An 11,767-nucleotide genomic window follows, 5' to 3' on the forward strand; every position below is an offset into this window, starting at 1 on the left:
TGGAAACAGGGATGTCAGAAATACAAACACAATGCAAGAGTGAACTCTTCCAACTTTGTATTGTGTTCTATGCACAGTGCTGAGTGCTCTACACTCTAAAGTATGGGTTGTCTTGGGGAGATGCTAGTGTACAGTGAATACAGTATGGGAGAAAGGAACATCCTCCAACCTGCTCTTCTCTCCTCTGTGCCCAATAAAACACAACCACGCGTCAGTGATTTACAGATCCATTCTAGCGGCCTGTGTCATCGCCTGTCTCATCAGCAGCATGACACTGGAGAAATACTAATATATCAAACTCTATATCACTGCTCTTTTCCTGTGTTTGATGATTGCATGATGAAAGGTCATTACTCTGAAGACGTTATGACTTAATTCCTCTCACTGTAAGGCAGAAGCCTGGTCACTGATCTGTATGTGTTTTATCCAACTGAGTATTATTGTCTCTCTCTTCTCCCCCCTCCCTCCTCTTCTCTCAGGATTAGTGCTGTCAGGAGAAGCTTCTGCCCTGTATTTATTACCCCGCCTGTGGGTGTGAGGAGGGAAGGAGGAGGGAAGGAGGGGAGCGTCCGTGACCCCCAGCCAGGCCCTGGTCCTGTTTGTCTTCGCTACATTCCTCCTGCTGCAGTGAGATGGTACTAACTCACTGCCTGTGTTCCCAGAGACAGACTACCTCACATAGAACAAATACAATAGTATGTTATGGTATAAATACTTACTTTACTGTAGTATTCTTTACTGTAGTATTTACTATATTATTTACTGTAGTACACTGCAGTATTTACAATTGTTAACTATGTATAACTTTAGTATATACTATAGTATTTACCATAGTGTATTTGCAGACTGTGTAGACCATTATGTAGTATTTACCCTAGTGTTACTGACATTACTGTAGTATATTTGTTTCATTACCTTTGACATAGAAGGGGAGGCTTTCTCCTTCAGGAAACCTACTGGAGAAATATTAAAAGAGCAAATGCTTGCTAGCCTAACTTCCTTGCATGAACCAGCTAAGTTAGCTAGCTAGTTAAAGTGAGCCTACTAGGATGCATCTAGGCTACATATTGAACTTCAATCGTCTCAGGCCAGTGGCACAATATATGAATTCATGGTTAGTTCAGAATCGCCGTCGTAATCATTGGCCTGTACAGAGAACTAATCTCCATCCATGGCTTAGGAAAGGGCTTATTTAGCAAGCTAGCTTGCTACTGCAGGACATCAACACAAGTAGACCAGAAACAAACATGTTTGTCTGACAATGATGATGTTTTGCTTAGGATGTGATTTCATTGGAATGAAGCCATATCCAAACTGGCCTCCCTTGGAGGGCGTTTTTCTGCACCAGGACAACCCACAGTTGAGCTCAAGGGAGGCCAAATGCTTGCTGGCATCAATCACTCAAATGCTACAGCGGAAACATGTCACACTCTTTTGTTCCAGATAGCATCAGGTACATTGACTATACATACTGAGACAGAGGGGCGCTGTTTCCCTCGCTTGGATGATTTCACCGCTGAGATCCAGCCACTTGTAAATTCATAGAAAATTATTAAAACTGAGAGACGAAAGATACATTATTTATATATTTTTATTGGTCATATATATGGGGAAGCCTGGCTTTCCTTGGGATCCATGAATACATGCCACTTATCAAAATAAAGGTATCTTTCTTCTCTTTCTTGGGATGTGGTTCTAGGTTTTGAGACGATGCGTTAAATGCCCGATGGAGTTTTAGTGTTCTTATAGATGAAATGGAAAGACAATGTATTCCACTAGGCCATTTCCTCCATTACCAGGCTCTGTTTGACAGGTAATCATTACAAACATTTCTGCGATCGAAACGTTAACAGGGAAAAGCGACAAGCAAGAGTACAGTATGAAAAAGTCACAGGAGTAAAATTGAAGCAATAAATCCAACAAGATTTAATTGACAAGTGGATTTTGTAACCCTCAAACACAGGAAATAGATGGCTGAAAAAGACAGATCCTCAGGTGGGCGGGGCCCGCGTGTTGCTACTACTGTTTAAACTACTCAGTGTTTATGACTAATAGGGCTTAGTGCAATGAAGCACATGAACATGGTTAATCTGGGGGGGAGGTTGCTGTTTCTCTGTGAAGTCTCAGGACTGTAATATGCGGTGATTGACAGCTCACCTGAGGGCTAGAGGACCAGGTATGCACCCCTCGCTCCCTCCCTCTCCCTCTCTCTCTTTCTCCACTTGCCCTTATGAAAGAAATACACAAATACAGTGCATTCGGAAAGTATTCAGACACCTTGACTTTTTCCACATTTTGTAACGTTACAGCCTTATTCTAAAATTGATTAAGTACAAAATTATCCTTATCAATCAACACACAATACCCCATAATGACAAAGTGAAAACAGTTTTGTAGACATTTTTGCAAATATATGAAAAATAGAAAACAGAAATACCTTTTTTTACATAAGTATTCAAACCCTTTGCTATGAGACTCGAAATTGAGCTCAGGTGCATCCTGTTTCCATTGATCATCCTTGATATGTTTCTATAACTTGATTGGCCCAGCCAGAGCCCGGACTTGAACCCGATCGAACATCTCTGGAGAGACCTTAATATAGCCGTGCAGCGACGCTCTCCATCCAACCTGACAGAGCTTGAGAGGATCTGCAGAGAAGAATGGGAGAAACTCCCCAGATACAGGTGTGCCAAGCTTGTAGCGTCATACCCAAGAAGGCTCAAGGCTGTAATTGCTGCCAAACATGCTTCAACAAAGTACTGAGTAAAGGGTCTGAATACTTACAGTACCAGTCAACATTTTGGACACATCTACTCATTGAAGTGTTTTACCAAATAGGGCTTTCTTCTGTACACAACCGCTACCTTGTCGCAACACAACTGATTGGCTCAAACGCATTAAGAAGGAAGGAAATTCCACAAATTAACTTTTAACAAGGCACACCTGTTAATTGAAATGCATTCCAGATTACTACCTCATGAAGCTGGTTGAGAGAATGGCCAGAGTGTGCAAAGCTGTCATCAAGGCAAAGGGTGGCTATTTTAAGAAACATATTTTGATTTGTTTAACACTTTTTTGGTTACTACATGACTCCATATGTGTTATTTCATAGTTTTGATGTCTTCACTATTATTCTATAATGTAGAAAATAGTAAACATAAAGAAGAACCCTTGAGTGAGTTGGTGTATCCAAACTTTTGAGAAAACTGAAATATAACAAAACCGTTTGACATAGAAACACTTGATTTTCGGCGTAAAAAAAGAACAGTATATTCATATTAATAACCTTCCACCCTTGAGGACACTACAGGGTCATTTGGTAATTTAACTGCAGAAAAGTGCTACATTACTGTTTAAGCACAATAACCGCTTCACAGTGCAGCTCATTACTGACACCTTCTCTTGCAACTTTTGCAGGACAAACAGCGTTTAAAGAAGTGCTCTACTTGCATCGGCATAACAATCAAACATTTAAACTGCTACAAAACTTCTGCTGACGGTTGGCACAAATACACATACAATATATATTTGCTCACGCATCCAAATATACTAATGAGCCCCACCAGTACATTGCCCCCACCTATCAAAAGGCAGTGATGATTGTTAGTGATGGGAGACTGAGGCTTTCTGAAGGCTTCGGGAACTTTCACAAATTGTGCAAAAAATGGTCAATTACTCAAGAGCTTCATTATCTGTTCACAATGCACATTAGTGACATCTGCTGGTCAGCAATAATAGCAGAATATCCAATATAGGTTTTTCTGTATTGTTTCATAAAACACTGTTTAAAAAAACCAACTTGTTGGCTTTAGTAGCCTATAATCAGAACACCAGGTTTGCATTTTAATCCTAACTATATTTGTAAGTACGGTGCCAAGTAGACGTTGTGTGTTAAAGCAGCTTGGAATCAAACAAAGCAACGGAGCGACGGCGAAGTCAGTGGGATATCGCGTTTCGCAAAACACTTCTGATAAAGTACCTTATATTCAAAGCATTGGGTAGAGAAATGTCCCATTATACCCACAAGGTACCAAACTGTACCACGTGAGTTCATATGTGTACCTTTGAAGTGTACCTTTGACCTTTTTGTACCCCAGGTAACAACACTGCAGTGTACCCTAACCAGACCCTTATTTTTGGAGAGTACGATCATTTACAGATCCAAGCAATTAGTATGAACCTTGTAGCACTGCAGAAACATCAATGCACTCCCAACCAAGAGGTTGCACATTCAAATCCTCAAATAATTCATGTATACTCTATGTTAGGTGTAATTGACCATTGCTAGTTTTACTAGCATTCTTGCCAAAAGGTCGATGGCCATATCTTTTTCACGCTCACAGATCTGGTGGTGTAGCTGGACTCTAACAAGACATTTCAGATTGTTAACGACCAAGAGGTCATGTTCAAGTCCAATTCAAGGCTGAGTCACAATACAAGGTTTTGCAGTAGTGAAATCAGAATACAGCTGCTTATTATCATTTTATAGAAATAACACCTTCAAGCTATAAATATTTACTTAATGTTTGCTGCAACTTTAGGCAGAGTGCAAAAATGTATTCTTGCCAATCTCCATTATGTCTACAGATCTGGTGGTGCAGCATGAACTTTAGGTAGCTAGCAGCCAAGAGATTGTGAGGTTGACTCCCAAGTAATCAGCATACAGTTCATTAACACCTGAATTTAGCTGTAAAAATACAGTAACTAGTTGTAGATTTACCGTATTTTCACTGCAACTAGACAAAAACCTCCAGGGGACAATGACACAGCATTCTAAAAATGTCCTTGGGGCCGTCCCTGGAACAAACCGGGAAATAGACCAAATCTGCAGGGGACCATGACTGTTGAAATTGAAATAATGTAAATGATGCATTTCAAAAGAATTTTTTCTTCTAAATATTATTGGACACCTGGATTTTCACGTGTTCAAATGTGTTGTAATCGCATCACATGTTGAAATTGTGCATCCCAATGTTGTCACGTTTATTTCACATAAATGTCACATTAGATCATGTTCTCACAGGGGCTCACATGCTGTCACATGTGTAGTTTTATGTTCTCACAGGGGCTCACATGCTGTCACATGGGTAGTTTTATGTTGTCACATGTTGTCACTTGTTATCACATTAACTTCACATTAAAACTTGTGAAATCCATGTGGTTTTTCCATAAGGGTGGATTCATCTGATAGGTGCTGACAGTCATAGCAAGCAAAGACTCCTCTGGTTATCTGTGTGAGTATGCAAAGAAAGAGTGAGAAAGGAAAAGACAGGGAGAGAGAGAGATTGAAGAAGGAAGAGGTGAAGGGAGAAAGGGAGGAATAGATAGAGAAAGAGGCAGAGGGGGACAGGGCAAGAGATCTGTCGATGAAGAAGACAGATTGTGCCCTATCAGATGTGGTTTCATTGTGTGCTGTTTTTCAGTCCCATTCTATCATGTGTGTGTGCTGTTGTTCAGTCCCATTCTATCATGTGTGTGTGCTGTTGTTCAGTCCCATTCTATCACGTGTGTGTGCTGTTGTTCAGTCCCATTCTATCACGTGTGTGTGCTGTTGTTCAGTCCCATTCTATCACGTGTGTGTGCTGTTGTTCAGTCCCATTCTATCATGTTTGTGTGCTGTTGTTCAGTCCCATTCTATCATGTTTGTCTGCTGTCGTTCAGTCTCATTCTATCATATTTGTGTGCTGTCGTTCAGTCTCATTCTATCATATTTGTGTGCTGTCATTCAGTCCCATTCTATCATGTTTGTCTGCTGTTGTTCAGTCCAATTCTATCATGCTTGTGTGCTGTGTGAGAATAGCTGTGGGCTGGTAATGACATCAATTACAAGACATCATGGCTGATATGTGCTAAAGCACCGTGACTGACAGAGAGGGTTCAAAAGTACACCTCAAAGACCTGTGTGTGTGTGTGTGTGTGTGTGTGTGTGTTTGTGTGTTTGTGTTTGTGTGTGTGTGTGTGAGAGAGTACAGTAGATCACTGATAGCTCCTGTGCCAGTTTCTGGGAGGTATGACTGCCGACAGACGAACGTCTCCAATTGTGTTTATATTAGACACACACACAGTACAGTGACGGTTAACTGTTCTCTGACTAACTCTGTGATTACACACACGGTCTGCAGGCGCTGTAAGGATGGGCACTGAGGGATGACGTGGGCAAGAGGGAGAGATAAAAAGAGTGCAGGGTGAGAGAAGAAGGGAAGAGAGAAGAAATATGAGGGATGAGACAGAGATAGAGATCTTCAGAACAGCACTTGAATCAAAACTCTGCTGTGGCCATTCACCCTACCCCTGGGCCTTGTCCCCTCCTCTAACCGGTGTAACAAGTGGGCTGAACCAACGTGCACAAGGTGACTGCAGTCTGACATCTACCAATGCTGTGAGGACAGTCTCCTCCTCTGACATAATCCCCTCCCCTCTCCTACCCCTGTATTTGGATCATTCATAATGGGAACACTTCTATAGTGTAGTTAGTAGAGGGTATATGTGAGGTGCTCTAGATAGTGGGCTGAACCAACGTGCATGTATTTTATGGTCACTGGGGATCCTAGGTTAACCTTTTGAATATCATACACTATTAAAAGAGGGAGACTCAAAACACCATCAATGTGTAGTAAAACTGTGAAAAGTATAGCGCACTTAAGCTGATATCTGGTGTTTGGAGGGTGTTTGAATGTAAAACCAATGGAAGTGTTCTGATACACTGAATGTAGAATGAATACAAATATAAACACAACGTGCAAAGTGTTGATCCCATGTTTCATGAGCTGAAATAAAAGATCCCAGAAATGTTCCATAAACACAAAAAGCTTATTTCTCTCGAAGGTTGTGCACAAATTTGTTTACATTCCTGCTCTTCCCGCCCCTTTTTTCCCCCAATTTTCGCCTAAAATGACATACCCACATCTAACTGCCTGTAGCTCAGGACCTGAAGCAAGGACATGCATGTTCTTGATACCATTTGAAAGGAAACACTTTGAAGTTTGTGGAAATGTGAAATTAATGTAGGAGAATATAACACAATAGATCTGGTAAAAGATGACACAAAGAAAAATACATGTATTTTGTTTGTATTTTTTTGTACCATCATCTTTGAAATGCAAGAGAAAGGCCATATTTAATTATTCGAGCACAGGCACAATTTAGACGTTGGCCACTAGATGGCAGCAGTGTACAGGAAAAGTTTTAGACTGATCCAATGAACTATTGCATATCTATTCAAAATGTTGTATCAAGACTGCCCAAATGTGCCTAATTGGTTTATTCATACATTTTCAAGTTCATAATTGTGCACTCTCCTCAAACAATAGTGTGGTATTATTTCACTGTAATAGCTACTGTAAATTGGAAAGTGAGGTTAGATTAACGAGATTTTAAGATTTCTGGCCATATGTCCTGGGAATATTTTTTGTTTCTTACAACCTCATGCTAATCACATTAGCTTACGTTAAATCAGCTGTCCCGAAGTCTGGACACCGATCCTGTAGAGGTTTAATGAGCATTTCTCCTTTGACAAGATAATCCATCCACCTACTCGGCATCCGACCGTAAGGAAGAGGGTAGTGCGAACAGCCCAATACATCACTGGGGCCAAGCTTCCTGCCATCCAGGACCTATATACTAGGAGGTGTCAGAGGAAGGCCCAAAAAATGGTCAAAGACTACAATAACTCATGTATTGAAGACCCATTTGGAAGACCCATTTGCGACCAAGCTTTAACTTCCTGTCTGATGTCTTGAGATGTTGCTTCACTATATCCACATAATTGTCCTGCCTCATGATGCCATCTATTTTGTGAAGTGCACCAGGCCCTCCTGCAGCAAAGCATCCGCACAACATGATGCTTCCACCCCTGTGCTTCATGGTTGTGATGGTGTTCTTCGGCTTGCAAGCATCCCCTTTTTCCTCCAAACGGTGGAGGTCATTATGGCCAAACAGTTCTATTTTTATTTCATCAGAACAGATGTACAAAAGTATTTTCTTTGTCCCCATTTGCAGTTGAAAACCGTAGTCTGGCTGTTTTTATGGCAGTTTTGGAGCAGTGGCTTTCTTGCTGATCGGCTTTTCAGGTTGCGTGGTCACACGGCTGCGTGGTCCCATGGTGTTTATACTTGTGTACTATTGTATGTACAGATGAACGTGGTACCTTCAGGCATTTGGAAATTGCTCCCAAGGATGAACCAGACTTGTGGAGGTCTACCATTTATTTTCTGAGGTCTTGGCTGATTTCTTTTGATTTTCCCAAGATGCCAAGCAAAGAGACACTTTGTTGGAAGGTAGGCCTTGAAATACATTCACAGGTAGACCTCCAATTGACTCAAATGTCAATTGGCCTATCAGAAGCTTCTAAAGCCAATACATATTTTTCTAGAATTTTCCAAGCTGTTTAAAGGCACAGTCATCTTAGTGTATGTAAACTTCTGACCCACTGGAATTGAAATACAGTGAATTATAAGTGAAATAATCTGTCTGTGAACAATTGTTGGAAATATTACTTGTGTCATGCACAAAGTAGATGTCCTAACTGACTTGCCAAAACTATAGTTTGTTAACAAGACATTTGTGGAGTGGTTGAAAAACTAGTTTTAATGACTCCAACCATAGTGCATGTAAACTTCCGACTTCAACTGTAAGTTGCCTTTGTTTGCATCTTCCCTGAACTTAAAGAAAATGCAAATGAACCTAATTAGGCATTCATGTACTGTCATGTTTGGTTGTTATTATTTGCAATTTCTCTGTCTCCATGCAGAAAAACATACATATTACGTTACCAACAGGCTTGCCAATCCTATCCAAAGTCAATCAACACAATAATCATAGACTAATGCCAACTGAACAGTCAACAGTCAATCATATCATCTAACTCAACAGTACGACAAAGCCTATTCCCCCTCTGGAAACTAAAAGATTTGGCATGGGTCCTGAGATCCTTGTAAAGTTCTACAGCTGCAACATCGAGAGCATGGTTGCATCACTGCCTGGTAGTGCAATTGCTCGGCCTCTGACTCCAAGGCACTACAGAGGGTAGTGCGTACGGCCCAGTATATCACTGGGGCTAAGCTGCCTGCCATCCAGAACCTCTACACCAGGCGGTGTCAGAGGAAGGCCCTAAAAATTGTCAAAGACCCCAGCCACCCCAGTCATAGACTGTTCTCTCTGCTACCGCATGGCAAGCGGTACCAGAGTGCCAAGTCTCGGACAAAAGGCTTCTCAAAACTTTTTACCCCCAAGCCATAAGACTCCTGTACAGGTAATCAAATGGCTCCCAGGACTATTTGTATTGTGTGCCTCCCCAATCCCCCCCCAACCCCTCTTTTTACGCTGCTGCTAATCTCTGTTTATCATATATGCATAGTCACTTTAACTATACATTCATGTACATACTACCTCAATCAGCCTGACTAACCGGTGTCTGTATGTAGCCTCGCTACTTTTATAGCCTCGCTACTGTATATAGCCTGTCTTTTTACTGTTGTTTTATTTCTTTACTTACCTTTTGTTCACCTAATACCTTTTTTTGCACTATTGGTTAGAGCCTGTAAGTAAGCAATACACTGTACGGTTGTATTTGTTGTATTCGGCGCACGTGACAAATAAACTTTGGTTTGATTTGATTTGGATCGTATTGAGCCCTGGGCTGATGTTTTGTGCATAAGTGCAACTGCTAACATTAGCAGGCATTTTTTCATGAATATGAAAATGAATGCCATACTTCCGAAGAATATAAACAAGATAAATCTGTGATTTAAAAAAAAAAAAAAAAAAAAAAGATTTTTTTTTATCTGTCTAAAGGCCTTCCCACACCTATGTGGAATTCAGTCTTTTACGGTAATTACATGTCACAGTGTGCGACGTTACCCAATTCAAATCTTGATATCAACCTGGCCAGACTGTTTCAGTTTTGTTGTCACATACTGTGATTGGATTGCGAGGCTTTGTCAGCCTACGTAGTAGGCTACGTCAACTGCAGCGGTGTATTTGATTGTGCATGTGACAGCACCAGCAGCTAAATATAGTCATTTTTATTAAACAACTAATTGGCCAACATCAGTTCAAATCGAAATCAAATCGTTCACGAGAGAAATCAAGTCAAGAACTATGTGGAACGCTGGACTGAAGGGAGTTGTAGTTTTCATTAAGCAAATATTCAACCTAGTTCAGGGTAGGAACATGGTAATGAACTCCTATGACCATAATCAAATGTGCCTGTTCTTTACAGCTCGAACAGAGAAGGATACACGTTTACACCTGCTACTTTAGGTTAGATCAGGAGTCTCCAACTCTTTCTAGCATGAGAGCTAATTTTAAAAAAATGAAACGTCGCAAGCTAAACTAAGTAATGTACACAACTGAAATATTTTTCCAACTAATCTGGATCTGACAGAGACAATGGAATATTTTCAATGTTTTGGCAATTGAATGTTCAGTATTTTTGACTTTGGAATATCCCATAAAAAATACTTTTGTCATTATTTAATTATACATTTCATGTTAAAAGAAAATTATAAAAACCTGTCACACCCTGGTCTGTTTCACCTGTCGTGGGCTTATCTCCACCCCTCACCAGGTGTCTCCCATTTTCCACATTATCCCCTGTGTATTTATACCTGCATTTTCTGTTTGTCTGTTGCCAGTGCGTCTTGTTTTGTCAGGTCTTACCAGCGTCTTTAGCTATTTCTCTAGTTCTTGTATTCTAGTCGTCCAGGTTCCGACCTTTCTGCCTGTCCTGAGTCTACCTGCCAATTTGTCCCTGATTGACTTGGATTATGAACCTCTGCCTGCCCTTTGCTTGCCCCTTTGTTTATAATAAATATTCTGAGAACCAAACTTTATGACTCCTGTCTGTATCTGGGTCATTGTGATAGTACGAACTGGCCATAACTGACCCAGCAGACTCGGACCAGCTCCGCAATGCTGTCTCCTTCCATGGAGTTATCATTGGAAGACATGAGGAGTTACTTCAAACCCTTATGAACCCCCCTTCAAACCCAAACCCAAGCCAGCAGCATACCACCCTGCAAACCACTGCTGGCTTGCTTCTGAAGCTAGGCCCGGTTGGTCCTGGTCAGTCCCTGGATGGGAGACCAGATGCTGCTGGAAGTGGTGTTGGAGGGCCAGTAGGAGGCACTCTTTCTGTTTCAAGGACAGCTTTTTTCCATCTACGTAACATTGCAAAAATCAGAAACTTTCTGTCCAAAAATGATGCAGAAAAATTAATCCACGCTTTTGTCACTTCTAGGTTAGACTACTGCAAAGCTCTACTTTCCGGCTACCCGGATAAAGCACTAAATAAACTTCAGTTAGTGCTAAACATGGCTGCTAGAATCCTGACTAGAACCATTTTTTTATCATATTACTTCAGTGCTAGCCTCCCTACACTGGCTTCCTGTCAAGGCAAGGGCTGATTTCTGCTAACCTACAAAGCATTACATGGGCTTGCTCCTACCTATCTTTCTGATTTGGTCCTGCCATACATACCTACACGTACGCTACGGTCACAAGACGCAGGCCTCCTAATTGTCCCCAGAATTTCTAAGCAAACAGCTGGAGGCAGGGCTTTCTCCTATAGAGCTCAATTTTTATGGAATGGTCTGCCTACCCATGTGAGAGACGCAAACTCAGTCTCAACCTTTAAGTCTTTACTGAAGACTCATCTCTTCAGTGGGTCATATGATTGAGTGTAGTCTGGCCCAGGAGTGTGAAGGTGAACGGAAAGGCTCTGGAGCAACGAACCGCCCTTGCTGTCTCTGCCTGGCCAGTTCACCTC

General features: G+C 41.3%; 1 non-coding gene across 1 annotated transcript; it reads right to left on the minus strand.

The window, feature by feature from the left end:
* Positions 1–930: 930 nt before the first annotated feature.
* LOC115109812 (U7 small nuclear RNA) lies at positions 931–985 on the minus strand. The gene has a single exon (XR_003860555.1). It is a non-coding gene; the product is annotated as a U7 small nuclear RNA (small nuclear RNA).
* Between the last annotated feature and the right edge of the window lie 10,782 nt (positions 986–11,767).

Source organism: Oncorhynchus nerka, linkage group LG25 (assembly GCF_034236695.1).
Source record: "Oncorhynchus nerka isolate Pitt River linkage group LG25, Oner_Uvic_2.0, whole genome shotgun sequence".
Lineage (NCBI taxonomy): Eukaryota > Metazoa > Chordata > Actinopteri > Salmoniformes > Salmonidae > Oncorhynchus > Oncorhynchus nerka.